We start from the raw sequence: 26,660 nt of genomic DNA on the forward strand, positions 1-26,660 counted from the left end.
GGGGGGGGGGAGATATTAAGGGTAGAGGAGCCGTAGGCTCCTTCTGTCAATCACCCTTCAGGGAGAACAGGAGTGGCATGGCCTGACATAGGGCTGTGTGTCTCTATGGACGCACACAGCTACTGTGGGCATGAGCATGTATGGGTGCCTCCACAGCAGCTGCTTAGCTGATGCCGGCACCCGTGCAGGGAGTGGGGGAAATAAGTGCTTCGGGGACCCACTAGAAAACGAGGAACAGAACATTTTTAAAGAAAAAGACCAGAAGATTTTTAAAAATGTGGACCTCCTAGATCTAAAAATAATAATATAACTTTAAGTACTGTAAATAAATACACAAATCAGTACCGCTGCTTTTAAAGGCTTGATTGTTTCTATTGTTCTATTGCACTTTTGGGTAATTCCCACCTTTCGGAGGTGTTTTCGTTTAACACTTGGCTTGGTGCTGTCCCAGACATTCTGTACTACGGATGCTTATATTCATCCAGTTTTCCTTTGGAGAATATTTTTTGCCTCATTGTACTTATGATCAGTACATCAGGGCTGGGCCTCTGTATTATGAAGTTAGGGTGAAGATCAGTATTTAGGCTGTTTCCAGGGATCTTTGCAGTGATGCTATTACATTATTTTGACTGTTTATACATTGAGTTTTGGGGTCTATAAAATAAGTTGGCAAATGAAAAATAACTGTCAGGGAGTCATCTGTGGAGGAAGGGGTGGGGGGCTTGGAGTCAGGTTAGCAACGGCAGCCACCATACATCCTCAATGCAGGATATGTGGTGGTCTCCTTTAGGAACCAGGTCCACTTAAACTCAGAGGTTAAAGCCACTTCAGGGAAGGATTTAAAATCCGTACACTGTGAGTGTAGTTATGAGTATGGTAGAGCACTGTATTTCTTTACAAATAGAACATTCCTGTCTGTAATAGCCAGGGCACTTAGTTAACCCAGCATTTTTCCGCTGGTCATAAAGGTTATCCTCCTTTACCACTGTAGGAATTGCATCAATTTATTCCAATCAAGACAGAATGGCAGGAAGTCCAGGCTGGGTTCTACCAACTCTTAATGCCTTACTGCTTAGGGGCAATAGACTACATCCATATCTTGATGACAGTTCCACACTGCCAAGAAGAACAGTTCCATAAAAGGAGAACTTTCCACTCAATCATCATCAGCCTGTGATCCAAATTTCCTTGGAAGCATAATGTCTCAAACAGATTATCCTAATTTGTTAATGTCTAAGTGACCTCTCTCCAGTCATTCTATTTTCCATGGAGAAAAAGGAATGAATGTACACAGTGCACACATGGCCAACCTCAAGAGAGCACTCTGAAGCAATTGGTCAACATGTCCCTACGACTGACAATGGGCAGATATTTCTCCACATGGTGTCCTGTGCATCACATCTGCCTGTGTTTTGCAGATGAAGACCAATTTTGAGAGATACAGTATTATAAAGAACATTACAGCAAGATGTGTAAGCCAGCTGTTTTTCAGTATTTTATAAGGATGTGCTACACTACATTAATGGCCTGCTGCAAGGAAAAGGCAATGTCAAGCATACCAAACAACTTGTGCAATGTATGTTTCTTGTATATTTGCAGCAGTTACTCTTTGTATAAATTGCATTGTGCTACAGTGTGTGAGACAGGCTTCTAGCACTGCTCAGTAAGCGGACACTATAGTTAGGGGAGTGGGATGATGATTTGAAGAATAATTATCAAAGGCATAGCAACGTTTTCATGACTCTATCCATGTTACACATTTCACTTTTGATTGCCTTTTTAGGATTGTTAAATATCGGGTCTAAAAATTAGTTTTGCCCTGGGCCCAGTAGGAAAGGGGGCTTACAATAATCTTGATATCAAGTATGATAACCGATATTCTTAAATAATTAAACTAAAGCATTTATTTGTAAACAATTTGCAGAACCATTTGTCCTGCAAAACTTTGTGGACATTCGTTCTGAACAAATATAGGCAAAAAAGAACATTCTTAGTATATTTTCTTTTAAAGTTGAATGTAATATTAGGAGAATACTAAATTATGGTCTCTACTTGGAGCTGAGGAGGTCAGGGAGCAGCAACGCTCTGGTTTGGAGGAAGTGGGAACCATAATTTCCTCTTAATGTATCCCTATGATGCCTATGACACTGCCTCTGCTCAGGTATGAGCTGTTTGGATCATTGGGTTGGGATGTTTACTTAACTTTAGAAATTTCCCAAGCAAATAGTCCTGATGCATGACCACATAATCATTTGTGCATGCCATTTTCTCACCAGAACAAGCATTACCAATTACTCAACAGCTTGGTAAGAGTGCTTATTGCCCAGACTATGGACATTCTAATATTTATTATACTAGGGAACAGCTTTAGAACAAGCTATCACTGACCTCTCTAATTGCATGTCCTGTGAAGTCATTTATTCTCAAAGATCCTCAACAATCTCAGCAAGGTCTCTGAAGCTGAGTTTGTTTGTTTCATACAGCTTAGAAACACACGCTGTTTGCTTAGATTAGAAGGCTAGCAAGCTGCCAAGATACTGCTTTTCATTAAAAGTAATTGAAAAGGAGTTGTTGTTTCAGTGCCTCTAAGTTACATTTTGAAGATGAATTTCTTAACAATACACATAGCTACAGAGACAAATGTGGACTTTTTAATGTTTTTTTAGTGCTTTTATTGCTTGCTTGTATTATTTAAATAGTTTAATGTGCAGAGTTTCGGTTTTATTTGTAAAATACACATTGTATAAATGTGGCCATTCAGTTAACAGGAATGGGAAACTGGATGTTACCGTAAACTACAACATACATATCTTTAAAACACCCTGCACCACATCAGTCTGGTGAGAAAAGGACTCATTTACATAAATGCATTTTTAAAGAACCACACCGTTTACCCATCAAAATGCAGCAAAATGTATGAAACTCTATCTAGTGTGAAATAATGTTTAATAAATCAGACCCTAAAGCCTTAAATATGTTTTATTGTGAAAATATTGCATGCATAGTCAGATGATCCATTTTTCTATCATGACATAGACAGAAAAGCAATTTTGTAACTGAGATATTACAGAAATGGTTGAGAAAATGCCAGATCATCCTATAACAAAGCTGTTGTGCAAATTCAGGATATCACATAGGGTCTATTCACAAAGCAGCCGAAGGAGCCAGCCGTAGCTTTGGCCGACCCTTCGGCTAACTTCGGCCCGAGGACCCCTTCGGTTCAGTAGAACTGAAGGGCTGCTGTACGGGCTATTCACTATAGCCTGTACAGCTCCGGAACTTGGCCGAGCGGCTCAGTCGAGCCGAACGCATATGCCTCGGCTCGACTGAGCCGCTCTGAAAGCAGAAGCTGGCCGAGCGGAACTAGCATTGCACCCGCCCTCTGCTGCAGTTCTCCATCAGGTCCACCACTACTGATTGACAGCAGCAGAGGGCGGGTACAATAGCTAGTTTGCTATTGGCTATTGCAAATTGAAATAGCCAAGAGGAATCTAGCAATGCTCAGCGGCATTCGGCTATTCACTCACTGCTGTTTGGCATCTATAAGAATAGACCGAACAGCAGCGAGTAGCCTGCCGGAGGTTTGGCTTAGCCGATACAGATGTTGACTTTCAGATGGCCTTCAGATTGGCACAACAACAGTGTGTAGAGAGCTTCATGGAATGGGTTTCCATGGTCGAGCAGCTGCATCCAAGTCTTACATCACCAAGTGCAATGCAAAGCGTCGGATGCAGTGGTGTAAAGCACGCCGCTACTGGACTCTAGAGAAGTGGAGACGTGCTCTGTGGAGTGACGAATCACGCTTCTCTGTCTGGCTATCCGATGGACGTGTCTGGGTTTGGCGTTTGCCAGGAAAACGGCCCTTGCCTGACTGCATTGTGCCAAGTGTACATTTTGGAGGAGGGGGATTACGGTGTGGGGTTGTTTATCAGGGGTTGGGCCTGGCCCCTTAGTTTCAGTGAAGGGAACTCTTAAGGCACCAGCATACCAAGACATTTTGGACAATTTCATGCTTCCAACCTTATTGGAACAGTTTGGGGATGGCCGCTTCCTGTTCCAGCATGATTGTGCACACCAGTGCACAAAGCAAGGTCTATAAAGACATGGGTGAGCGAGTTTAGGGTGGGGGAACTTGACTGGCCTGCACAAACATTCCCATAGACACACTCCAAAACCTTGTGGACAGCCTTCCCAGAAGAGTTGAAGCTGTTATAGCTGCAAAGGGTGGGCCAACTCAATATTGAACCCTACGGGCTAAGACTGGGATGCCATTAAAGTTCATGTGCGTGTAAAGGCAGGCGTCCCCATACTTTTGGCAATATAGTGTACATTTTATTTTATTTTACAGTATAGCTTTGCTTGTGTAGTGTGATTTCTTTAAAGCAGAACTCTGGGCAAAAGTGTTCTTATTCTTAACCCTTGCAGTGGGGCTACCTCCGCACTTCAAGGGTTACCTGCTTGCTAAAAAAAAAGTTAAACTTACCCAATCCCTGGGGCTGGCTTGCTCTTAGACCGGTTCATGGAGCCTCTCTCTCCATCTGCTGCAGCAGTCTAAGGATCCTTGAGTCATCACATTGTATAAACAGTGTACAGGATGTGAGGATGCCACGGGACAAACCATCAATGCAGCAGAGGGGAGGGCAGGCTTCAGGACCAGAGTAGCAGCCAACCAGGTTCACGGTTCGGGTGAGAATAACCTTTATTTTTAGAACCTAGACAAAAATGAGCACTTAACTCTTGCAGTGTGGGGGTAGCACCACTGCAAGGGTTAAGAACATTTTTGCCTGCAGCTCAGCTTTAAAAGTAGACTCTAAAAAGTAGAGGGAGTTAAAATCATACTGTTGACATTTATAGCTTAAGAACTGTGTAAATTGGGTTGTAGACATTGCTGAGAAATATGAACATGTTGTCAGTAGTTTACAGCTACTGATCTATTTTTTATTTTAGCTTATACTAAGTGGCTATAAGAATGTTCAATAAATGTTTACTGGAAAATCTCTTTAACAGTAATTAAGCCATTTGGTTGGCTCATCTCTGCAGGAATAAAATCTTTTATTTTGAGTCTTTATAGGAAAATATGTTACCAGACCCTTGATCCAAGCAGCAGCCCGGTAAAGTAGGAAAGGGGGGGGGATCATGTGGCCCTCCCACTCCTGCACCATACCAGGCCACTTGCACACAACATTGGGAGGGTCCTTTGCCCGGGGTAACCCCCTGGCAAAGCACCTTATCCCCATGTTGATGAAGACTCTTACCCACAACCCTGGCATAGTGGTTGTGGGAGTCTGCGGGCAGGGGGCTTATCTTTTCTAAAGGTGGCGCCCAGATGCAGCCCCCCCTTCTGAATGAATAAGGGGTAGTTGTTACCTCTACTCATTCACCAAATAAACAGCAAGATAGTAAGCACACCGATTTGAAAAGACCTTTATTAGTAAATAAACACACCACACAGTTTTGACAAGTCCTTTATTATTAAAAAAAAAAAGTCCCATGATGTAAATCCATCGTCAATCATGTTGTCCAGCAATGTAGATCCTCGTCAATCACAATGACTGCCACTTGCCGAAAAAACAACAACTTTGTGGTGTGACTATTTACTGATAACATTTTCAAACCAGTGTAGTGTGTTTATTTACTACCTTATTGTTTATTTAGTAAATGAGTGGGGAGCCCCACGCTGGGTTTTTATTGGCATGGGGTCTGGTATGAATTTTTGGGAAGACCCCCATGCTGTTTTGTTTTTTTCAATTTTCACGTTTGACAACACATCGGTTTCTTCCGAATGACATTCAGATGCATCCAAATTTTTGTTATCAAGAAAAATTTGGATACATTCATATTCGTTATTTTGCCATTCAGAAATACGGATGCATCACAAATTTTGGATATATTTAAATGAGTAAATTCAGATGCATTCGAAATTCGGATAAATTCAGAAATTCGATGCATCCGAATGTCCGAATTTAAAGAAATTCGTCCAAATTTCAATTCGGAATCAAACAAACTTACTTAAATATGAAAATGTTCAAAATCCCCCCAGAAATAGAACCATTCCCAAAATGATAATTTTGTGCATTATCTGTGAACTATATGTGATTCTTTTGTTTCACAATGTTGTTGTTGTTTGCCTATTAGACCTGCAATTGCCCTCCTTGACTTAAATGGGGTTCCAAATAAAGTTCACAAACTCAGGCCGATTTACTTATCCAAAATAATAATAAAAAATCAATTTAGCTAAATAATGTTGTTGCAAATTAAGTATTAGGCACCCCACTTCTACTTTCATGGCTTTCAACACACACAGTCTAGTTAGAATGCAAACTTTATTGATGTACACAGTATATCCGTCTGCTATATACAAAGCAAAACATGACTATATAAATATGTAAACAGTGTTTTATATTTGATCAACTTGTAAGCAAGAAAGCTAAATGAATAAAAAATGAAATATATGAATTAAAGAAGAATTATCTTGAAACAATCTAATCAGGTGACATAGGACTGTCCCTTTGCTCTATTTAAATGATAGATATTTGTTTGATTGGAGATGACTGTTGTGAGAAATACATGGAGGTTGCCATTACTGTTCTCTCCTTTTGATGGTTGTCTCTCTTTATCTGCTGGTTCCCCGGCAGTCCTGCTGACCCTCTAACTTCAATACCCTGAGTCACTGACCCTGAACACTTATGTGGATAAGAGCCTGTGAATTTTTTTTCACTTTCCTGATCTGCATATTTTTTGAGGGCTGTGACTCTGAAGCTGAAGTATTAAAATCTTTGATGGAGGATAACATCCAGTCTGCTGGCATTTTCAGATGGAGATTAGAAGTGGCAACCCCCCATGTTTTCACTCATGGGAGCTTCACTTTAATTCCAACAACTTTGCCACATTAGGAAGCATACTTAGGGATATCCCCCATCCCACTTTTAACTTTTAACAATTTGGTACATGGGCTTTGACAACAACTAACATTCCAGAAAAAAAGAATACCTGGCGTCTGTAGCAGCATTAATCAAACAACACTGGAAACCAGCCTTGTCATCACTTGAGAGGTAAGCTACCACATTAGTACTTATCAGCTAAAAGTCAATTCCATTGTTCACTCAGATGAGACATATTTATGTTTTGATGGTTTGGGCAATTAATCAGTGTAGACGTCCTACAATGCCATCCTTTGTTTGGCAGCCAAGCTATCAGCTGCATGTTTTCCTTTGTCCTAATATTTGTCCTGAGCTTCTGCCAATGTATTTGCTCATTTGTCACCAGTCTTGTAGTGATCTGGTAATTTAAATTTCACCACTCCCTATAGCATTGACATCAGCAACTGATTTAGCCTGTCTGATCATGGATTCTGTAAAGGTTTTTATATATTCTCTGTAAATATTTGTAGCAAGTCGTAGAATTAGGTGAGCTTTTACACCCCGTTCACGTGTTTCTTTCAGTTCTGAAACACATGCAAATTAAAACCCCATGTATTCCTATGGGGGCCGTTCACACAAACACGCCGAATTGTGCGTAATAATACGCCTGTTTGAAATATTCTCTGAGCTTCTTTTGTGGCACTTATCAGCTCATTTTGCTCCATAGAATTCAATGGAAACGCACCGATCAGCGCGTTTTTGCCCTTTTTTAGCGGAGACTGCTTTTCATTGAACAACTGAAAACAAGCTGAAAACGCGCCTTAAAAAGCTATTACTTTTAAACAGAAAACGCCTGTAAAACGCGCTGAAACACGCATGCAGTGGCCAATTGTGAGATGTAGGAGTTGGGAGGAGTAGACATAAGCTTTTAACAACAAAAACTGTCTGAAATCTACATACTGGAGCACCCTGGGTTTCAGGGTTCCAGGGCTGCCATACATTTTTATTTAGCAGCTTCTCCAAGCCATATCTTCAGTTCCAATCAATATCAGGAAGATACCCCAGCATTTCTGACACTCATTGGAATTTAAGAAGTGGCTCGGTGAGGCTATGAAACATTTCAGTATAACAAAACAAGTCCACTTGAATGTGACTAACTACTAGTAGCTATAACATGACCAAGATGCCTTTCCAGTTTAGTGTTTTTTAAGTGGATGTGTATTTTTTAAAATATATTTTCTATACGTGTTTATTGTGGTCAGGACTAAAAAATGGTGTAAATACACTGTATATATGTATATTTTAATAATGTTATCCAGTTAGCTGTTGGTGGTGCTCTAGTTTTCTTGTTGCATCATATGCATTTATACTGTTTCACTGTGCTTGTTACAGAGATTGAATGAGTCATCGGAACAGTGGTACTCTTATCAGATTAAATAAGTTGCAAAGCATGCTGCTCTAATGTGTTGCCTCTTTAGATAACCCATAGCACTCTGGAAACTCTGTCATATGTGAAATGTTTATTTGTAAGTCAAAGATTGTAAATGGATAATAAAAATGACAGATATAAAAAAATTTTGAAAGGCTTATAGTCAACTAAAATAAAATTGACCCAAAACCATTATAGTTCTCATTTAAACCATGAACCAAGTGAAATTAAGGGTTTCTTCTGCTATTTAGACAATATACTGTACATCAGCATGATAGTGTTTATCCAGAATGAAACATGTTTGTGTGAATTTACTGAGCATGTTTTTTTATTGAAGAATAACTGTACTCCTATTCTTTAACCTACCCTTCTGGAGCCCTCCTTCAAAGTCTTATACTCACCTATTCACCTTTCTGCCAGATTCAAGCTTTGTAGCCCATTAATTCCTATGGAGGGGACACCCACTGTTGGGACCCATGATACACAACTTCCCCTAAGAATGAATGGGATTTTATACACATACGCAAAAGAAAGAAGGAATCAGCCAGAAGTTTTTAAAGGGGGATGTCCTGCTCCCAGTGGACTGCACAGACTGGATCTGACCCGAGGTTGAACAGGTGAGTAAGAGGGCCCGTGTCAATGGGCTTTGGGTTTGGCTTAATGATATCAATTTGACATCAGCAAAGAAAAAGGAAGCCGCACACCAATAACGCCAGACCTTTTTTGAACAATGATCATTTTGAACATTATTTTGTAGTTTTTCAACCTTTATTGTTTATATTATTTTAAGTGTCTGATTCTGGTCAATTGTGTGCTGCACATAAGATTTCCCTTCCTGTTTCACCCAGCACTGTGATCAAGCCCATATTGGGTGAAACACATTATAGAGAGGCGGTTCCAGATGGGGCAGCATTGAGACATGTCTGGATCAAATAATTTGTTTCAAGGTCTGACATTATCAGTGTGTGGCTTTATGTTTCCTTGCTGTAGTTATGAGCATGCCCGAGGTCCGTGGGCCAGCACCTGGATTTCTATTGGCTTGGGAAGTGGATGAGGGCTTAGATATGTGACATACAGTTCACCTCATCCTGACCTGCATTTTTCCCGCTTCAAGCAGGTTATGCATTCCTATAGTACTTGTATGAGAATGCAAAACCCATCTGTTGTGAACGAATCCCATTGACACAGACCTTAAGACTTTGGAGAGCATATGTGTCGACCGGAGGATGCAACAAAGGGAAAACAAATATTTTATTTTTAAAAGACAATAATGTGATACACTGTGTTATAGCAAACTAATTCTGTTAGTGTTTACGTCTATTTTAATTATTGCCATTCTATAGGAAATTTACAGCTAACCATAACATGCATTACTAGATGTGCAATGAGCAATTTTTACGATGGATGTAACCCAAGGGTCTCAAAGTACCGGCCCGCGGGCCAATTGCGGCCCGCAAACTGTTACCATGCGGCCCGCGGCCGTCTGTCAAGTCAAGCACACAGTCAGGACCCTGTGTGTGACTTGAGAGAGCAGCTATACGGTCTGCATCTCTGTCGAATGTAGACCGCTTAGCTGCTCCTGAGTGCCGGCACACAGTGTGTCCGAACGGAGAAGAGAAAGCTGTTCTTCACTGACAGCACTGAGCTGTCCAGGGGCCGAGGGGGGAGTATCTGCAAGTCACTCACTGCACAGCGGTGTGAGAGCTGAAGGCTTACTACAATTACATGCACACAGGTAAAGCTGCTCAATCACATAACAATATACTGTTATGATCTCCCCAGTGCTTGTCTCACTGTACTGCAGATGTGTGTATTATTGTTTGTGTGTATGTTATTATGTGTGTACATGTGTGTTGGGAGTTTTGTGGGGGGTTTTTTGTGTATATTATTGTGTGTGTATTTCCCAGGCTACATTCACATATAGCGTTTGCATTTCCCACGCGGTTTTCGGTACTGCACGGGATGTAAACGCTGTATGTGAAAGAATTGCACGGATTACGCTCGTTTGCAGCTAATATATAGCGGTGAATGTGCGGAATCTGCCGGATTATCACGATTGCACTATTTTGGGGTCCATATTGCGTGGTCCCTGCAATAGTCAGAACAATGCACATTAAATTGCATTGTTTTCTCTGTTTAGAGCGGTTCCGCACGTATTCGTACAGCCGAATAAGCGCGGACAGCCGCCCCAGCGTGAATGGAGCCTCAGTGTGTTATTGTGTATGTATTTCTGTATGTGTGTGAAGGTGTGAGTTTCTCTGTGTGTATGTCCGTGGGTAAGTGTGGGGGGGGTTATTTCTTTTTCTGCATCTTTTTTTATGTGGGTATGTCTGTGCGTCTGCGTATTACTGTGTGTAAGTGAATGTGTGCATCTTTTGGTCCTCTATGAATACAATTAACACCTGTGGGGGGAAAAAAGCACACACATACTCAGGGGCGTCCCGGGGTCGGGTGTCACCCGGTCTCTAGACCGGGCGACACCCCGCCGTGTCATCATCGCGTGTGACGTCACCTCACGCATGTGCGATTACGTCATTACGCATGCACGACCATCTGATGATGCCTGCCAGCGGCCATCTTGGTGATGGACGCCGGCAGAGAGAGGACCTTCACCTGGCGGAATGAGGTATGCCGCCGGGTCCCCTCCTCTCTCCTGACACCTACTGTCAGTCATTTTGGTGTCACACCTGCAATGGTGACACCCGGGTGGGAGCCGCACCCCCCTTGTGACACCACTGCACATACTGACACTGCATACATACACATGTATACATACTGATATGACACACACAAACATTGACATACAGTACATACCGACGCTACTCACAGAAATCCTGACAATACACACACACAAACCATCACAAAAATATACTGCCATTGCATAGAAAGAATCAAAAATGCATATACTGACATAAACACACACAGACATTAACACTGGTACCGAATATAGTTCCATTTTATTTTGAAGTATGACATTTTATAAAATTTGGAAAGCGGCCCCCATTGGAAGAAAAAAATTTGTCTAGTGGCCCCAAGCAAATTGAGTTTGAGACCCCTGATGTAACCAATGCTTTTGAATGATAAACAGTTATATGAGTGTGTGAACATAAACTAGTGATGAATGCAACCAAGGAGAAAGACAGTGGGGTTTAACATGAGTTGCCCTTATTTGGAAATATTACAATGACAATATAAAGATAAAATTTATAATATTTTATGAACACATCTGTTAAAATTGTTCTCAATTAAAAACATGAATATGTCCTCTCTTACCCTGCCCTCGTGCCCCAAGGTGGGTTGTGTTAGGGGGGAGACCATACTGGCGTCCCGGGGCCTGTACCAACATGCAAGATTATTACGAAACGATGGGTTCTATGCGCTACCAGTAATGTTGATATTTTACACATACCCTGCTAATTGTCCTGTTGACGGTATCCTCAGGCCTACGGGCCCTGACCTTTCCTTTGTTAACATCTGTATTATGTTTTTTTTTTTGTCAAGGTGAACTTGTTAGTTTACCTTTTTGTACGGTATTTGAAACCTTAATAAACTCAGATTTAACTAAAAACATGAATATGAATAATCAACAGTGTCCAATTGACTGGCAATATAGTCCCACATAGGTCAGCACCCCAAAGAGACTACCACATTTTTCAACTAATAATGTGTATAAAGTCCAAACCAATGGGAAACATGTGTAGGTTTTAATGGATAGGGACCCTGAAGTGCTGATGGATGATTTTGCCTCTGTGTTTGCCTTTACCGGCTTCCTCAGGGGACGGACTTAATGCCTGAAGGTAAGAAGGTTAAAAAGTACAAAATATATGGGATACATATTATCAATATATGTACAAAGAAAAATGTATATCAGAGAGATACACTACATTGTTTCAAACAGATAAAATTAGTGACATCAATCTGTAATTTCAATTAAATATTTTATTCAAGTGTAAAACCATTCTACTAAATAGCATATAAAATGATTAAAAAGGAATAAATAATATATCATAAGTTGAAATGAGAGCTCATGGCTTCTATAGCTTCTCATCGCTCAGTTTTAAATATTGCTAGTTTAGTTGTAAGATTTTTTTTACCATAACAGTGTTAAACATTTGTCCATGTGTGACCAGCTTTAGAAATGACATAAAGTTAAAGATGTAAGATATGTTTTCTTTGCAGGGTGAAGTTAGCCAGAAGAAGCACAGAAGTAGAAAGGTTTAGGTCATGTCAAGTAAACAATTAGAATAGTCTCTGAAACATGCCTAAGGCACAAGCGAAAGCGCCTCTCTAAACAAGGGCAAGTAAGACAAGTCACAAATTAGTAGAACTGACCAAAAGTCAAGATCTATCACTATAAAAAGGTCTTTTTCAGGAAATGTCAGACTCCGGCGTCACTATTTTTCCTTGAGGCAATGCAATGCACCAAAATCCACCTTGGCTGTGGCATGAAAATAGGGCTATTTACTACTCTCAAAAAATAAATATGTGGTCACTTAGACATGGCAGCGTGTAAACAATATCTAACATTTAATGTCAGAATCAGCTTGAAAAAAAATGCAAGTTAGCAATATTATCAACATTTACAAAAAGTTCAGTTTTAATTTGTGCATGTTGAGAATTTAGTTTTCAAATGAACCAAGTCGTTATTGATGTAGGGGTGAATCTAGGATTTAGGCTACACTGTAATCACTAATCCCACATTTACACTGTGAAATCCGTGTTGTGGATCTGTGCCAAGGTTACATGCAAGCCAGTAAACACTGTTAAAGGGCTCTTGTGACTTTAGAGATAACAGTCAGTATCACGTGGGCCTGATAGTTACTGTACAGGATTTCCAGAACAAATATTTACAATGTAATTATTCACCACATCCAGCCCTAGAATTGTTATTAAAGCTGAACTCCAGATTTATTCAAGTGTAAAATCATTCCACTAAATACCATATAGAATGATTAAAAAGAACTCCTAAACACAGATTATATACATATAAGAGAGCTGTTTTACTTGCCAAAGGATTTGTATTTTTGATCCATCCAGTTTAGAGATTTCCACAGCCCTAAAACACAGCACAGTCCTGTCTGGTAGTGCAAGACATCCGAGTTTTCTCTTCTGTTGTTAAATACCGCTTACAGGTCTCCTCCCACCCACAGCCCATGACAGGACAGTGAAAGTAGAAACAGCAGTCAGATGAGCTAATCTTGCTGTAAGTCTACTATCTCCTTCTATCAGCATGTTCCTTACTCTGCAGGAAAACTGATTGGCTTGTTGCACTGCTTCTCCCTCCCCTAGAGTTCTGCTTTACAGCGGTGACAAGAAGCTGATACCAGGCCAATGTTGGATACATAAAATAATACATTTAGGCCCCATTCATCCCAGATCCATTAGCATCCATACAGAGTAATATGAAAGCCAGATAACTAAAATTTTTACCAAAGGGTAGCCTAAAGATTTTTCTCAATACTGGTCTTTGATTTATTATTTCATAATAAATATGCTAAATGGAGCTAAATTACCTTCCTACAGTCTGTCATATTGTCTTGGTCAACCTAAAATAACATTGTCTGTGTCCGCCCTCTCCAATACCTCATGGCAAATAACATTATAGTTTACACAGAGGAAAGTGGGGAAGCGCCTTTTATGTCTTAGGAGCCAAGCTAATTTTTCCTGGTTATTGAACTGTGATGTGCTACAGAGGAATAGTCACATATAGTTCCTAATGTTTTAAGAAAGGTAAAGTTATATTTTACAAAACAAATAACAGCTATGTAAACATAACAAGCTTTTTAAAAAAAGGAATTGGTTTAACATTGTACTGAGGTTATGCCACGATGCTAGCTTTAATAAAAAATATTGTGTTTTGGACTTTTTCTGTAAAGACTTTCTACTGAAATTGACAGCAACTGAAGAAATAATAATAATGATACTGTATGGAATCAAAATGGTCAATGTTTTTTTCTGTGCGGGTTATGGATTACTTGGCATATATGTTTAAAGGCTGGTAGAATGATCATTGATGTTGAACAAATGTGCATGCAGGCACACTCCAATTACATATGTAGACTCTATGGCCTCACAGTGACCCCTCTGATTATTCAGGAAGTGGTCGGCAGGATTTAATGCAGTGTAGCCACACATGTATGTGGCTTTGTTCGACCAAAAGCATGTCTGTATGGTTGCAAAAACTAGGGTTTTATCATTTTAGCGTGCTTCACAAAGCTGTTCTGCTCTACTCTGGTAATAATAAATACAGAGAATGTGATTGTAGATACAGAACACCTGACCTCTGTACTTGGTGTACTGCATGATTTTCAACATGACTTTACTCAGATCAAAGCACCTTTTTGTAATCAGTCTTCTTTTGCTTGCCCATATTTCTTTGAAGTAAATGTGGTAGACCATCCTGCAGCCAACCCCATAAAAATGTTTGTAAGAACACAGAGGACCTGAATAAAAAAAAATGGGAGCAAAGGAAACTAGAACACAGATACAGCAATTGTCTAGAGCAATCAGCCACAATTCTTGATCCAGTTCCCCACAGAAAAAAAGGCTAATTCCTAACTCATTGGTATAAGCAACTTCTACATTTTCACTTCAGATTACTTTGCTACAGTGTTTATAAGCCAGTCCCAGAGTGTTCCAGAAAGCAAGTGGGTTAAAAAGTGATATAAGGGGAAGCCATGATTGTTTAATTTTACCTTTTCATTTACAGTATTCTTTTATCAATGTTTTATATCCTTTCTTCACTACTTCTATAAAATATTTATGTTACAAATAAATATTTAATTAATATTACCTTGGTGTCACTGAGAATTTAGTTTATTTTTTATTTTTAAGAGGAGCAGTGCAAAAGCTGTCTGCTTTAAACTGTCTGTCTCTAATTGATGTATGATGTAAGTATGTATGAAGCCGTATTGAGCAGGTAGAAAGAGGAAAGTAGAGGGAAGAAACACCCTTGTGGCTTATTCAGCTGTGTCTGTAATTACAGCAAGAACAGTTACAGGAGAACTAAAATATATATACATTTTTTAATGCATACATTCTGAAATGTAATTTTGTATGCATGCATACCTGCAAATCTGTGTTACAATTTACATTATTCATACTTTATATTATCCATATTCCATCTTACCTACTCTTTTCCTCAGCGTTAGAGAGAGGTGATAAGGGCGGTGCTACCCCCTGAGGGAAGTGATGTAATCATTCCCTCACGGAAAGTTCTCTGTGGGAACTATTTTTTTTCCTTGCCAGGAACCAGGTGTGTAATAGGGTGGTTCTATTCCCACCCTTATCTTTGCTGTCTACTAATTTGTATCAGCCATGTGTTACTTGTTTTACTAGATGTAAATGTTTATCAAATGAGAAGGGAGAATACTGGGCCAAACAGTGAGGGGGCACAGTTTTGTGGTTTGCTCCTTCTTCAAATGTATGAGCATATAATACATACTTAGAAGGAGATATAGGAAGCTTATGACCCCTGAACTCTGTGCAGCCAGAAAAGCTGAAACCAATAGGCCATAGAGGATCCCATGTCCTGCTGCTATACCTGCATAGAAGGAAGCCTCCAGTACAATTGTCAGGAAGCAATGGTGCCCTTCTATAAAGGACAACTGGAAAGGGAAAGTGAACACCAAGGAGGAAAGCAGACAGGAAGTGCCATATATCCCCCAGCAGCAATTCATTTCCCCATCACTTTAGAGATCTCCCTCCAAATAAAAGTTAATCAACTCACACCCCATTCCCAGCAGCAACTCTAACCACACAAGTGCCAAGAACTAGCATACTTTCCTTTAGTGATGGCACATGTACTATGTGATCCTCCCTTCCTGCCTTATCCTGCCCAGAGCCATATGGCAAACTTCCTGGATCTAGAGGAAACTGTGCTATTGTATAACTAAAAACTGTTGAAATGCCAACAATTGGTAAAAGGTAGTAATCCTGTAATGGGGTTGGATTATCTTTTCTAAATGTTGGTTTTCAGTAGCACTGTGAATTATTCAGGTTACCCATTGGTTTACTCTAATTCATGATAGCTTTCATAGTTCCACAAAATATTTTTCACTGTGTTGTACAAAAAAATCTGCTAAAAAAGTCATAAAGAAAAAAACAGAAGCAAAAAGAACCTAACCAGGAATAGACCAACACAGTAAATTTGCAATATCCTGGCATCCATCTTCCATTTTTCAATTTGTATTCAGCTGATGAGAAATACAGATTGGACTGCTTCTGCTTTCACGCTGTTAGGATAGTATCCAATAACAGGAATTATAGTGGGAATCTCTGCTTTTCTCCTTACATGGAACAAGACCCATTTAGCAGATGCTAGTGAATAATACCAGTCTTAATACAGATTAAGTGATTCTAATTTCCACAATCAGGATGATGCACTAAGAAATTATTTAGTGTATTTTTGTGTTTTTTAACACCAGAAAGAAACAGACAATATAGATATTCTCATAGGAAATATCATGTGTTCCAGTAATTAATCATTAAGTGACTGTTAGGCTCTCTATAGGTGCACGTCAAATACCATTAACCTCACTTACATTTTCCTTTGTAGATTTGTCTTCAGTTTTCATCATATAACATCTCAGTGGAAAGAAATTTTTGGCTTTTGTGCCGTATTTGAGAGGTGTTGAAAGCTTATATTACACACCAAAAATTGTTTTCTTTTGCAATGCATTCTTTTGAAACAAAATCTGTAAGACAGTAAAAAGCTGACATTTACCAGGGAAAATCTCTTAAAGTGCTTGGTTTAGCTGCCAACAAAGTCTGAAGACAGTCCAAAGAGACATGGCTTCGGTTGACGACTAGTGATGTATACTTTATATATTATATTATTGTCAGCCTCATAATTACTTTACTTTGCTTTTGTGCAATAAATAACCTGATAAATATTAAATGTTGCCATTTGCTTGTTTGTATGCTTTATTTATTGAAAGAAAACAATGTACATTAAGACCACACATTTGTTTTATAGATATCACATTGTCTCCTTAATGGAAAAGCTGGAACACAAAAAAAAACCTGGAACATGCTGTTTGCGCTGGAGGCTCCGGAGTGTGGTTTGAAGACGAGACGTTTTATGTAGAAAAGCCATTCTGATTTTGTTCTTACTAAATCACATTATCCAAACTTGTAATTTGTGCCAACAGATTCTTTACAGCTCGAGATGGAAGAGCATGTATCTTTTTTTTATTACAAACTAGAGTTTTTCTTGCCCACTTGTGGAAAGTGTATGTAGGCAGTTGCCTATTGATGATACATAATTGCAACAATACAGTATGTGGACTTATTCTATATATAACATTGCAAGATTTGTGATAATAAAGCAAATATATGGGTATCCAGTCAATGGGATTAAAGCAAATATGTGGTTTTCCCATGCAGAGAAAAATATACGTGTTTGCTTTATTGCTCTCTTCCCCAGGAGCATATACTGACCTTTTCTCCTCTACTCAGCTGACTGGACAGGAGCAAGTAAAAGGAATCCTTTGTAAGTTCAAAGTTACACTAGTTTGAGCTTACAAAGGGCTTAAGACTCTTTCCACACACCCCTCTGGGCCACCACTGTTGTCACATGAGGGAAAGGATAGTGAGCCACATACTTCGGCATACCCACAAGTATCAGGTATTTTATTTCCTCCTAGTGGCTGAACGAAGGGTTAGGATGGGATAGAAAGGCACATATGTGCTGTTGGAAAGGGAGCAATAATGCATACTGGTTGCGCTGCATTGCAAGCAATTATTTACCCATTTACATATTATAATGTTATATAATACGTACAACAAAAATACAATGTAATTTGCTTGTTGCGCAGCTTTAAGAGCATTTTTTGCACTCAATTTCAGTGCACCTGAACATAGCAGATCTTCAGTTCTAGCTTTCCAAACCCAAATCTGTGGTGTTCCGGACAAATGTAGTGTTCTCCTGAACAACAACCCTACTCTGGAGGCCATCTTTACTGTGCACATGCATTCCTAATCCACCAGACTCTGAACTGCTTAGTTGTATTTCTGTTACAGATGGTACAGTAGTCTAAATGTCCCTTTTTTTTTGCAGATTCTAACTCTAGACACATGATTGTAGGATTCTGTGAGATTTCCATGGTACTGGCCCTATGCTCTCATTATAATTTTTTTTCTTTCTTTTATAGAACTATTGTAGTAACAAAGTACTGGTGTTTCAGGACTAACAGGAATCAGCACCAGTGTTAAGTTTAACGCTAAATCCTAGGCAAATAAAAAAATGTTAAAGCAATTTTGTATGAATAAAATAAAAATCTAAGAACTTTTAAAGCAACTGGTTAAAGTACCTACTACTTATAATTCCCTACACAGTAGAACTCAAACTAAGAGATGGACCTACACAGTAGAACTCAAACTAAGAGATGGAGGGGCAGCTAAATAGGCTCTGATACATGAACGTTGTGTAGACAAGGAACATGAAGAGAGCATGGTAAGTAGATGGATAAACACATCAGTCTGATGCTCCTGATTTAGTGTTAAATCACAGAATGGGCACAGGAAGGTGACCTAATTGTACTGCAGTGGAGAAAAATCTGGTCACCAACTTGACTTTGCTGTCTGGCAGTGCTTTAAAACCTACTATTCAATAGAGAGGTTTGGCAGTTAGAATACGTACATGTACTTTAACTGTGCATTTAGGTTTGCTTGGAGTCTAAATATAAAGTGTACCTCTAGTAAAAACTTGTTTTTAGTTTTTGTTTAGAATAGTCATTGGTAAAAATTAGTTGAGTTAAAATCTCTCCAAAGTGAGGGACAGTTGTTACTAAACTGAGCATCCGGACTAGATGATTATCCCCCACCTATTGATCAAAGGAAAACATTGCATTTCTGTCCTAGTGACAATGTTTACCATGTCCAAAAGAGGGTGAATCTCCCCTATATATACACTTTAAAGTTTTGGTTAGGTTTTACGGGTTTATTTAAAGGGCTAGGCTAGAAGTTTATTTTCAGGAGCAAAGTTATGGTATGCTGGATTTAAGGCTGATACTGTAGTTTTTGGTTCTGAAAACATCAACGTTCACTGAAGTGAAAAAAAGGTGTGAACTGCGCCTAACCCTAAGACACCCCTGACACTTAGTAGACTATATACACAGCGAATTCCCTACAGTTCTTGATGAACCTGGATTCACTGCATGGGTGGCACTGTTGGCACCCTCCTGCCCAACATCCCTAGATCAGCTGATTGAAGGAGCATGTCAGCCAATCGGCCACTAGCTCTGTTTGGGTATTCTGAGAGTGGCCGCCGCCAGCAGAATACAATAGAAACATCAAGGGATTCCGCAGTCAAGGATTGTAAGCGATGAAGGAATCTGTTCTATTTTTTGTTTGTTTAGCCTGCTGGTTGAAAGAAAAAATAGAACTATGTATACCCAGATGTAATCCTTTCCTTAACAACATATAGCCATCCTCTAACTGAGCCCTTGTATCATAACATAACCCTCCTGATACCTAAAGGATAACTGTACTATTAATGCATTATTTATGTAAGTCTCTCTTCCTGCTTCCAGTCTTATACTTGACTGTCCACAATCTTCCAAGATTTCAGCTGTGCAGCCTCTCAAGTGCCATACAGCCTCCTGTCTGGATCTTCTTCATCAGGCCTAGGACTGCATGCCAAGTGCTGGGACAAAGTGCGCCTCTCCATGAACACAGATTGCAGGTCCTGCCCTTTTTGCACCCACTCCTGCTAAACCGCCTAAGATGACTGCCTCTTCTGCTGACCTCTCGCCCTGGCCCTGTGTATGCCACAATCTCCATTAAATCCTCTAGAAAGATCATACTCTGTTGTAGCAATTGATCCTTTAGTGGTCCAGATTTGCATTGTGCAAGTTTACATTGTTAAACTCAGCAGGTCAGACAGGTGAAATAAAATTGTTACAAATGCAGTCATACATTTGCCACCAACACATTCTGAAATGTTACATATGGGTTTGCATGTATGAAGACAAAGGTTGCAAAATGAAAGAACAAGAGCACAAATCTGTGTATAAAAAAATCCCAAGGAATTTTCACTGGACAGATTCTGCATCTGGGTTTGTAAATCTCTCCAAGTGTGTTTTAATGAGACGTGGCTTTATCTGGAAACTAAGCAACTGGAACAATCAGAAATGATGGAAGAAATGAATTAAATAGTGTTTTCTGCCAGTAAATTAAACAAGAATTTACATTATATGCAATCTTTGTGTGGAAACAGAAAGTTAGTGATTATCTTCCACATGAATGAAATGACATGAAAACAATACTGATATTGTTGTTTTTTTCCTTTGTCAGGTTTGATGCATATAAAGCTGACACTAACAAATAGACGGAACCAAATTCAATGTGAAAAAAATCTATACAAACACAAACAAGAAATGTGTATAGATAAAGGCATTCCACAAACATGACATTATTATTGTTTTGCAAAGAGGTGCCTCTTTAAAGTGTTTCTAAATCCAAGAACAAAAATGTAATGTATTTATTTTTTTCTGGCGTTTTTTTATTTATTTTCATCGAGTATCCTCTCAGTAACACAGTTCTTGTCCTAGGGTCCTAGTCCTAGTTCTTGACAACTCTCACTGTAACCATAAAGGAGAGCGTTGTCACTCTAGAACAGTACTACAAAACACACCTCTTCCTCCTCTTCTCAATAACATGGCAGGAGATGTTGTGTTGTTCACAGAGATTACTGAGAACAATGCTAATTGATAGGTGTGTGACATGGACGGAATGCACAGAAGGTTCGGTTCATAAGATTTTCAGGGCCAAAAGGCCTGAAACTTCTGCTGGGTGCCTCCATCTTGGAAGTGATGGCAGCAGCCCCAGCAGACACAGAGCTGTCACTTGGCTTTGCTTCTCCCCTGATTATGTAGGTAGGTGAAGATGAGGGGTGGTGGATCTGGGCCAACACAGAGAGTAATGAGGCACTGCCAGAAGAGGAGAGGGCTATCAAGTGTAAAGCTGGCCATAACCTAACAATTTATCTGCAGATTTTCTGTGGTCAGATGGAAAAGGTGCAACAGATTCCTCCATCTACACTTAACTGTGTGGATGGAGTAATCTCCACCTGGGCCAATCTGTTGCACTGTTTCCATCTGACTACAATAAATCTGCAGATAAATTGTGTATGGGCACCTTAAGGAGGGAGGACACTGTGCTAGGGAATTGACTCTTCCTGGAGTGGTCAATTTGTCTACTAAGTTCAAAGAAACATTGCAAGTGAATAAAAAAAATAAAAAGGAAAAACACTGTAAGTAAGCATTTTCAATACTTGACTTTTCTGTGCTTTTACCCGCTAGTTTTAAATTGTGGTGACACAATCTCTTTAAGTAGGGTTTCTGAATTCAAAGGGGATGTCTGGCAAAGTAGTGTTTTGTCCAAGGAGGGGATGGGGGAGCATGGTAAACAGCCTGGTACATCAGTGCTAAGGGACACACATTATGGACCTGAATATACCATAAAATAAACTATGCACATCAGTCTACAAATATATGACCCTTATATGTTTACAATATAGATATACACAACTGAAAAATACTAAATGGTATTTTATTTCAGCAGACACAGTAAAGTTTAGCTTTGAAATATTTCTGTTTTTAGTTATAATATTTTAGTGTGATGAGCATCATGGGAAAACAGATTTGTTATGATAGAAAATAAAAAGGATACCTCTCACTGTGTTCTTAGCTTTTGATGACCTCAGTTCTATGAATAATCCTCTTGTTCTTCAAAGGAACAAAACAAGTTCACTATTAGGATATTTTCACACAATTTGTTTATATAAAGACTATCCCATTTTCCAAAATCCACCTGGACTTCTGTTAAACCTCATGCAGCAAGCTAAAACATTTTGTTCCATGTAATGTCATGAAAAACCCGCATGGGAGTTCATCTGCAGTCCAAATAATGTAAGCACAGGATTTACTGTATAATCTTTAACATTAAAACAAATATGTACAGGATGATTGCAGACATATCATGTAAATTGTAATGTGGTTACACAACTTACTTTGCATCTAAAAATGTTTTTTTTTGCTTTTTTTTAGTTATGGAGTGGGAAATAATTAGAACCTCCATCAGATTTGCTGTCGTTGAAACCACTTAGGGGATTTCCTCTTACTTGTTGTCAAACAGGCACAATAGGAAGTGACAGGGGGCAAGTGGTGAGGCGGTTGTCAGAGAAAATTTTGTCGGGATCCACCCCGCTGCCTGATTGATAGCTGGCACTGCCTCTCTAGTGGCAGAGCCAGCTGTGCCCGCCCCCTCCCCATTCGTCCCTCCAGTTAGCGCTGGAGGAACAGAGCGGGGAGGGGGGAATCCCTGTGGGGAGCGCTGACTGACAGTCACTGTTCTCTGCAGGGAGAAGATCGGGAACTCAGCAATCAGCGGTTTGTGATCGATTAGTTCTCGATCAATAGAGTCGACATTTGACAGCTCCAGTGCCACACTTAAGCTCTAATTATTGTGATGAGTGTGTTTCACTCTCCTCAAAATTCTCCTTAAGTCTGTTTTGTGTGCAGTGGCTTTCCCATGCTTTGAGTTGCCTAAAATGACACAGATATCAATTTAGGTTAACAAGTCTGCGAGATTTATTGCTGGTCTGTTATGAATGAAATTACTGGGATAAACTGCTACTGTTAATAGAATTACAGTTGGGAATAAATGAATTGCTTTTTTATGACTAACAATATTTTTTATTACATGACCAAATATTCCATATTTTTTCCTGGCAAACTGGGCTTATTTATTGCAGCCTATTATTTTTTTTAAGAACACCAGATTAGTTTTAGGAAAAAGTGTTTCAAAATATATCCAATACATTTTACTAGGATTATTCCCCTTGCTACCTTTAGTACTGTATAGCTGGCAGATCTTTTGCTTTTATAATGGAAGACGAAAGACTTGCCCATCTACATGGTGATAAACATACCATGTTGTTTTGCTTCACTCAACAGCCACATAGCTTTGATGCATGCATAGAAAAAGCCTGTTATTATTTCTATAAGGCAAAGAGACATACCTTTAACTGGTCTCCAAATTTGTCCAAAATCTTTCATGCAAAATAATTTTACACTAAGCGAAACCCTAAACAATTCCATATTTTCTCTAATAGCAAAGATGTTTAGATCTATTAATAATTTAGCCTCAGTTTTTTAAAATAGAGATGATAGTGTGCAAATTAACTAAATCCTCAAACTAAGCACAGAACTGTTTGTTATTTATGTCCTCTCTATTTTAAAAATAAGATTAGGTGTTAGTGTCAGCAATGTTTTCTCCATGCTATCATGCCATGCCAGTGGCACATTGACTTTCAGCACCAAGAGACCAACACTGTTTGTTTCTAGCACTGAGCTCATTATCCTTTCCGAGGCCCCCTACTCTCACACTAACTCTTCCTGTAATCATAACACTAACGCTGTTTGTAGCCAAAAAGTGCACCTTTGCCAGACTATAGGCATTATATATTTAGATATGAGCTTTGATAGAAGCCATCACATTGGCTCTACATTGGAATTTTTAGACTTTTAGAATTTTTGACCACTCTTTCATTTTTCAGTCCTGTTATACCCGGATACCACCCACCAGTTCACCTGTTTGGTGACTGTGAGATAGCATGTGAGAGTATGGATCCAGCCATTTCTGTGAGCATGAAGTGGGTTTTGTATTGTTATTATTTGCAACTTTCATTATGATATTGGTTATGGAGATTACTATACTTAAACCTATTTTGATACAATGTTTTAGAATACCTCTAACCTTCCTGATGAAGCACATACAGTTGCGAAATGCGACGAAGACTGGGCCCACAGTGGATTACACAACAAATACATGTTTTAGGACTAATAAGGAGTCTATGATATATGAGTATAATATATATACATGTATAGGTACCATAAGGAGGTAGTTTGGTTTTAGTGTACTATTGTATCATACCAACGACATTTTGAATGTAACCAAGTCTCTAAATCATGTTGATTTTAATGCAATAAAATATTTTTTATACAAAACCATATATGTTTGATGAACATCTCGTATGGTTTGGACCTTTAAAAGCCCCGTTTTTCTCCTTTTTTTCTCAGCAGATTATAGACCAGTAACCACAACCTCTGCACTTTTGGACACTGCCACTGGATATGAAAGAGCATACCCCGGACAGCACATCTGATGCTATTCATTTTGAATGCCATTCTAACGCACTACAAAGCACTTGCACTATCATGCACTACAACACCAAGAACACTAGTTGTGTTGCACTATGTTAGAAAAACCTGTCTTGCCCATTTAATACGAATGCTCTGTTGTAATGCAATGCACATTTATGCATGAAACAATGTGCATTAATACACCACAACAATGTGAACCCACCCTGAGGGTATACAGCATTAGGAGTTTTCTGTATTCCAAATCTGAAATAGGGTTTCTCAGCTGACCAGGCATAAAGTGTCTAAAACCAAAACTTTTTCTGTAATTTTATATTTAGGTGTTTATTGTTGACTGTGTTCTTGTTAGGGCAATTCGTCCTCTCTATTTTTCCTGGTGACAATTGTACTGAGAATAAAAGCGAAGAAAAATACCAAAATTTAAGTAGTAATCAAAACAGTAATAGAGGAGAAATCTTCCAATGTTGACACTTGTTCCTGTGTAACAACTGCTCAAGAGAGTATTTCCCTCACTTTGGAGAGATTTTTTCTACCTTCCTCGAAAAAATTGAAATCTCTCCAATAGGACAGAGATGGATAAACAAATAACACACAAGGGCTTTTAACCATTCCCTACACTATTTAAAATTTATCAAATGAGTTTTGGCTTTAAATTTACTTTAATGTAAACCTGCACAATTTAAACATGCTGCATACATTTTAGGTGTTTTTTACTTGCTTAAAAATCTTACCTAGCTTTCATAGCATTGTATGTTAATGAGAGGAAGCTCAGTCTGTTCCTGAGTTTGCCCCTCTACTTTAACTTTCAAATTGCTCAGAGTAGCTTGGCATGAAAGGCCTTCACCAAAGGAGCATCTGAAAGGTTTTTTTCTTTCAATTATTTTTAGGTATGCTGTGTGAATAGGAACATAAAGCAAACATATAGTGCGGTTTTCTAAAATTTGACTACACAAGTAGAAATATACTTTATGTGAAAGCCACATTTTAAAAGAGTCAGTAAATATACAGGCAGTTTTAGGTCAACCTGTAAACACCTTTTCCTTGGCATTGCTAACTCGGTAGCCTACACTTCAGTCAGCAAGGATACTCATCACATCAAAGGCACAAAAATGAGGTTTGTGTGCCTACAGCGAAGGGTGAGTATTTGACATATTGTACAGTAAATATACAATACATGTGCCAATTGACATGTACATACATTAAAATGGAAAAAACACGAACAGCAATAACAAGATACAAAGGGAAAGAAAGCCCTGCCCACAAAGGTTTATAATCTAGATGATTAAGATGTAGAAACAAAAAGTAAAGGAATGTTAGCAATGCAATGTGCTTTAGTGATATTGATCTCCTAGCAACTTTCTTTAACAGAGTTGATGAAAAAGTAAAATAAGTGCATATTACAATACCAACACTCACTATGAATTTATTGTTCTCTGATCTTTTAACACAAATTTATATTTAAGATTTTCAACTCTGGTATTTTAAAAACTGGCCCAAATTTGAACTGCATTTCCTTTTTTTCTGAATACAAATGAGCATAAAGGTTAATGACCCATCTGTTCCGAAAAAAAATGGTTCTCAGCATTGGTGATTATCATGAGAGCGTACAATTCTTAAGCCTTTGATTCAGCTGATAAAAAGCTTTTTTGCACCTTTCCTAAAGCCTCTTGTTTTTCCAACTCTTCTCTTGTCTAATGCTTTTATATACATTGTTCCTACTACTAACTTTGGGACAGATTCAATTCTTATGGCAGAGGTTGTTACTGTGTTTTGAATACGGCTGAAATGGACGGTATATCTTTGGCACGCCTTCTCATGCATTTAGTGTCTCTATACTGTGGCTCAATATGTCCAATTTGGTCTATTGTATGTACTGCCCCTTAAAGTCAAATTTGAAGGCGTTCATATTTCTTGATGCTTGTAGTCACGTGACCACTGGTAGGCTGGGACTTGCAGTGCATTGACTTTAATGTAGAGGGGAGGGTTCCATCAATGACAACATTTTAGTAGCAGTGTTGCCCAATTGTCACGGAGCAGATTGAAGAACAGACATTCTCTGCCCTTCTCTCTGCTCTCTATCCTCAACTACTTTGCCATGGTCCTGGGTCCCCCAGAAGAGCAGGGGACCCTGAAAACCACGGTGGGGGGAGGCAGCCAGCAGAGAGAGAGGCAGCCCGCAGGGAGAGAGGCAGCCAGTGGAGGGGG

The sequence above is a fragment of the Nanorana parkeri genome, unplaced genomic scaffold (assembly GCF_000935625.1).
Source record: "Nanorana parkeri isolate BGI_ZX_2015 unplaced genomic scaffold, ASM93562v1 scaffold91, whole genome shotgun sequence".
Classification (NCBI taxonomy): Eukaryota; Metazoa; Chordata; class Amphibia; order Anura; family Dicroglossidae; genus Nanorana; species Nanorana parkeri.